The following is a 6,293-nucleotide window of genomic DNA, read 5'->3' as shown; positions in this document are numbered from 1 at the left end:
GCAACTATCACAACAAAAAGGATTCAAAATTTCCCTCTCGCGCTTTTAGGATATGAAGTTTCTCTTTGAGTTTTCTTCTATTTTCCTCCTTAGAAGTCTCCTCATTATTGGGGTCCCTTGGAGATGGACTCCCTATATGATTTAGAATAACTCTTGACTTATTCACCATTCCCAAACTCTCCCATTTCACAAGATTTAAGGACTTCAAAGGCTTTAGATATAGAGGGGTCGAAAGACCGTGTCCCTTTCTCTTCATTTATCTTTGTTGTTTAAGCTTGCACACCATCTCTCCTCTTTTTCTTCTTCACCATTTCCCAATTACAAAGGTACATAGAAACTTGTAAGATAATTTTTGACATTCTAACATTAAGATAATTTATGACTCATTTCCTCAACTAGACTATAAACACAAAAACATTAGCATACAACTCAAGTTGGCAACATGCATTCACTACTACAAATATAGATAAAGATCACACTTTTTTGGTGTGATGTATGTTTTTTGATCACACCTTTTAAGTTTTATTAAAGTGTGGTCTTTAGGAGTGTGATTAAAAATGGTCATTTTTAATCACACTTTTTAAGTGTCATTAAAAAATGCTTTCATCACATCTTTTAAGTGTGATTAATAATATTTAGATCACACCTTTTAAGTGTGATTAAAAACATTTAGATCACACCTTTTAAGTGTGGTTAAAAACATTTAGATCACACATTTTAAGTGTGATTAAAAACTTTAGTTCACACCTTTTAAGTGTGATTAAAAACTTTAGATCACACCTTTTAAGTGTGATTAAAAACATTTAGATCGCACCTTTTAAGTGTGGTTAAAAATATTTAGATCACACCTTTTAAGTGTGATTAAAAACTTTAGTTCACACCTTTTAAGTGTGATTAAAAACTTTAGATCACACCTTTTAAGTGTGATTAAAAACATTTAGATCACACCTTTTAAGTGTGATTAATAACTAATAAAACCTGTGATAAAAAAAAATTGACATATTTAAAGAATAATCAATATTATTTTTGCACGCGCATTTGAATAATGTAATACACACTATATACTATATTTTGAATCACAACCATATATTAAATGAAATAATATCATATATTTCATAAATGAAAGTTAAATGTTTAAAAGTATATACAAAGAAATTAATAAAAAAAAAATTAATTGTGATTACATACATTAAAAAATAAAAAATAAAAAACTTAAAAAAAGTAAGTTCTTGAATTCTTTGACCATATTTTGCATCTCTCCAAGAAATTTCTGACCTGAAAAATAAAAAAACAAATTAATTTAAAAACCGCCAGAAGCATATGAATAAACTTACTAATTAATTTATAAACTTACATTTAAATCACACCAAAAATAATGTAATTTATCTAGTTGTTAAACTGCCCCAATCCTTTCCCCACAGCCACCAAAAATGACATAATTATTTTGATTCTCCACACAAATAGTATAAAGCTACAAAAGATATTGATACCCTTGTAGAAGCCAAAATAAACCATCAAGGCATGAATGATTTCAAACTTTCTTAAGCTAGAATGATTTCAGACTAACAGACACAAATTCATGAAATTAACTGGGCAGTGAGTGTTCAGTTGAAGCACAATCATAAAAGAAAAATATATATAACCACTTCATTTTTAGGAATTAATCATTGCTAATGCTACCAACATAATGGAGAGTACATCTAGAATTTCAAAGAGCAACGACTCAATCACTTCGATAATACAAGTCAAATAATTGAAAATGCAACTTAATATGTTTAAATTCTATCATGATTAAAATGTATATGTTATAATTACAATGGTAATTCATGATCAAATATTTGCAACATAAAACATATGCATGAAATGACACTCACTTTTCATATTGACCCTTAATTTGTACTTCCAGATCTTCATTGAGAACCAGACTTTTCCTTCTATTAGATACCTCTTCAAAAGCATGTTCAAAATGTCCCTCACTGCAACAGATAGAAGCAATGAAAATAAGTTTTTAAACCAAGAGATGGGAAATGACAAAGCATTTTCAAGAGCTGTAAATCTGAACACTACCTATCAGAATTTTCCTTCCTCTGGATTTTGTCGTTTGAAATTGATGTGATGTTTTCGTTCTTTTCCCCATTACTTCGCTTGCTTCTTTGCAAAACCTCATGAGGATCCTCCTCCCTACGGTGACATATAGAAATCATCTCAAAAAATGATATTCCCAGTTTTCTACATATAGAAATGATCAAGTGGATTCTATAATTGGTGGGTCCAAACAGATTCTTGTCACATTGACAAGAGTAGGAATTTTACCTCAACGGTGCCCTACCCCCCATTAGAAGGCCAATTTCCGGCAATTTTTTACCCCTATGGGGCCAATGGTTGGCTGATATGGTGGAATTCTTGTTTCATGAGGCATTTCTCATTACATAGATATCTCAAACAAATGAGAACTATAGTGGAAAATATAGGCCCCGCGACAACAAACCACCGAAACCTAGACCTTTAATCACCTTACTATTAGACAGATGAGTCACTGGTTAGAGACACAATTACCAATAGCCATTACCTTCCAAATTGTAAGACCTATCAAGACATGGATGGTTCCCTATCGACCCACATTCAGAATTTTTTTCCTTTATGTCATGCAACTTTAGCTGATCAATGTCAAGTTGCTCTAGTAGTAGTATGGATCCAATGATATGAATAAAAGAAACTACAAAAACATAGAAGAACCAGTTGTACTTACATATAATTCTGCATATAAAATTATCTGCATCTACAAAAAAAAAAAAGAAACTACAGGGTCAACAACCAGACATGCATATTATAAACTTGTGCTTTATTTAATTCAATATTTAAAAAAAAAAATCACAAGGTTGAGACCCCTAAAAATCACAAGGTTGTATTATGAAAAAGCTTGAGACCCCTAAATTTATCCCTTATGAGATGGATTGTTACATGTCAGATGTTGATATGTGCAGAATCAAACACCTATGGCACACCCTATCTAGACTCTTGTTTTAGGGATCCCTGCCAAGACTCTTGTTTTATTTGGCCTTTTGTAGCCTTATCATCCTCCATTTCTGTGCTCATAAACACTCCCCTTAACCTTTCCATTTCTTAATTGTATCTGTTTACTTCCACTATCTACAGCCATAAGCTTATCTACCTAGATGATCCATTAAATCCCCTCTCTCTCCTCATTTCCTTTCCCTCTAATCAGATTTTCAACTCCTTCATCCCACCAAAGAATAAACACAAGCTTGGCACAGACAAAATGTCTGAATTACAATGGCCCAAGTGCACAACATATATTAGCAGCTATAAAATAAAATTAAAAATAAAATAAAAATTTAGAAAGGCCTATACCATCTGCTTGACCCATATCCAAATACTTAAAAAAGGAATGCTAAAAACCACTAGAGTAGATGGAAATTAGCTCATAACACAATAAAACTATTCAAGATTTGAAAAAAGGGGCAAACTTTATCAATAAAAATGCACAATTGTTTGAAATAGTAATTTCACATATGCATATACAGATTAAGATATAAAGATGAATCCAAATAGCCCTAAAACAGGTGAAGATTGAATTGAGAAATCGTAGTTAAATTGTGAACAAAGTAATGATAGTAGAGATAAGAATCATCAGAATCTGAAAATAGTCATATACATACACATATATATATATATATATAGAGAGAGAGAGAGAGGCACCCTTAATTCCCCTCAACCGCCTCAACCCCGACAAACCCATGGCCACGCCCCTCCCTACCTCATCTGCGCCGAGCATCTCCACCGCGAGATCGTTCTTGCCATTTGCGGCCTTAGCCTCATCAAAGGGAGTGATTATAAGCTTATGCTTGACAATCGTTTAGGTATGTAGATTTTTGAGGGAGAAGAGAAGAGATAAGATGAGTACGTACCGTTGATCGTTATCATCACCGAACCAGTCTTGCCATACCGTCGAAGTGTCCAAAGAGAGACATTGAAACCCTTCATCTAGCTGCCGGAGTCGTCTGCTGGAGTCGTCTACCGGAGTCACATCGCCTTCATCTCCATGTCGTTTCGTCTCTGCATCTCTCTCAAAGACGGGTTGGGTTAGGGTTATGCAACAAATGAGAGAGAGAAAAAGAGGCTGAAATTCAAAGGGAAAAAAAATACAAAACGATTGAGAGAGAGACAGAGAGAGATGAGCGCGACTGAGAAGAAGAAAAATGAGGGAAATTTTGGGGGGAATTTTGGAATAATTTGTTAGTTTTTTTTTTTTTTTTTTTTTTCAAACATGGCAAATGGGTGGGTCTGAACGAGTCAAAATAGATTTTGTATCAAAAATTTGTTTCAATTTTTGAAAATTATTTTTTTGAGTTTTTAATTAGTATTTTTTTATTTTTAGTGAATTTTTTTAATATTTTAATCAATTAAAAAAATATTTAAAATATTTAAAAAATCAACAACTAATCAAACTATTTTTTAATTATATTTGGTTCTAATGCTCGATTTTCTCAGCAAACAAACAGAGAAGAGAAAATTTTCAAAAAAAAAAGAAGAAACAATCTTGCATCAAAAACAAATATAAAAACACAAGGGTCTAAAAGTAAAATAAGAGAGAAGCACATATCGATTACAAATCAATCAGAAAGTCTATGTATGAAAATCAAATGATAGAGATTAAAAAAAAAAAAAAACAAAAAGTATGTATGAAAATCAAATGATAGAAATATAGATATTATTATTATTTTTTATTCGGTAGAAGTAGGGGTAATATTTTAATGAAAAATATTTTCCACTAAAATAAAAGTTTATTTTCTGTGGTCAATGAAAAATATTTTTTTACGGCCTATTTTTTTTGGTTAGTAAAAATCATGAACTAATTTTTCGTGGTAGAGGAAAGGTAGCGACATTAGTGGTGGAGGTGGTGGATAAGAGATGATGGTGGTGGTAGTGGTGGTGATGGCGAAAAATATTAGTAGTGAAGTTGTAGTTGTAGTAGTGGTAGTGTAGATGGAGTGGAAGGGGTGAAGGAGAGGTAATAGTAGTAGTAGCGGCAGTAGTGGAGTGGTGGCGATGGTAGTAGTAATGGTAGTCGTAGAGGTGAAGTGGCGACAGTGGAAGTAGTGGTGGTGGTGGAATGACGTTTACAGTAGTGGTGAAGGTGGTAGAGGAGATGGGTGGTGAGAGAGAGAGAGAGATGAGTGAGAGACGGATAGAAGAGATAGAGAGAGAGAATAGAGCGGGAATGGAAAACAAAAACAGGCGGGAATAAAAAATAATGAGAGGTAATGGTAGTAGTAGTGGCAATAGTGGTGAAGGTGGTGGATAAGAGATGATGGTGGTGGTGGTGGTGGTGGTGGCGGCGGCGAAGGAGATTAGTGGTGAAGTTGTGGTAGTGGTAGAGTAGATGAAGTGGCAAGGGTGAATGAGAGGTAATGGTAGTAATAGTGGCAGTAGTGGTAGTGGTGGCAATGGTAGTAGCAATGGTAGTCGTAGAGGTGAAGTGGTGATAGTGGTAGTAATGGCGGTAGTGGAATGGCATTTGCAGTAGTGGTGAAGGTGGTAAAGGAGATGGGTGGTGAGAGAGAGAAAAATGAGTGAGAGACAGATAGAGGAAAGAAAGAGAGAGAGAGAGAGAGAGAGACAAAGACAGAGTGATGAGCAAGAGAGAGACAAAGTGGTCGCTAAAAGTGTATTTTCTTGTAGTGGATAGATAAATCGAGAGGGAGCTCAGTAAATAGAGAAGACAGAAGGGAGAGAGTGAGCAACGCGAACATAGTGGGAGAGAAAGAGAAAAGAGAGAGAAGGACAAAAAGATAGAGAGTGAGAGACAGAAAAAAGATAGAGAGAGAAGAGAGATGAACGAGAGAGAGATAGAGAGAAGATAGATGAACGAGAGAGAGAGAGAGAAGAGAGATGGGCGAGAGAGACAGAGAAATATGAGAGAGATAGAGAGAAGAGAGATGAACGAAAGAGACAGAGAGAGAAAAGAGATGAGAGAAGAGATAGATGAGTGAGAGAGACAGATAGACAGAAAGAAAAGAGTGATGAGTGAGAGAGAGAAAGAGAAGAGAGAGAGGAAGATGAAAAAATAGGTGAAAAGATATAGACAAAGAGAGAGGGAGAGAAAAAAAGAGCGAAAAGAGATAAACGAGAGAGAGACAGAGAGAGATGAGCGAGAGAGATAACGAGAAGAGAGATAGAGAAGAGAGACAAAAAGAGATGAGAGAGATAGACAGAGAGAAAGAGAGATAGACAGACAGACAGAGAAGAGTGATGAGTGAGAGTGAGAGTGA

At 34.6% G+C, this 6,293-nt stretch overlaps 1 long non-coding RNA gene across 1 annotated transcript; it reads right to left on the bottom strand.

The window, feature by feature from the left end:
• Positions 1-1,672: 1,672 nt before the first annotated feature.
• On the bottom strand, positions 1,673-2,839 carry LOC145800041 (uncharacterized). Its single transcript, XR_014341374.1, has 3 exons — positions 2,750-2,839; positions 2,068-2,181; positions 1,673-1,976 (listed from the first exon to the last, which is right to left on the bottom strand). It is a non-coding gene; the product is annotated as an uncharacterized LOC145800041 (long non-coding RNA).
• Between the last annotated feature and the right edge of the window lie 3,454 nt (positions 2,840-6,293).

Source organism: Camellia sinensis, chromosome 9 (genome assembly GCF_055761805.1).
Source record: "Camellia sinensis isolate YWXY chromosome 9, ASM5576180v1, whole genome shotgun sequence".
NCBI classification, from domain to species: domain Eukaryota; kingdom Viridiplantae; phylum Streptophyta; class Magnoliopsida; order Ericales; family Theaceae; genus Camellia; species Camellia sinensis.
Note: the sequence above shows the minus strand (reverse complement) of the source record. Positions and strands in the feature narration are given on the sequence as shown.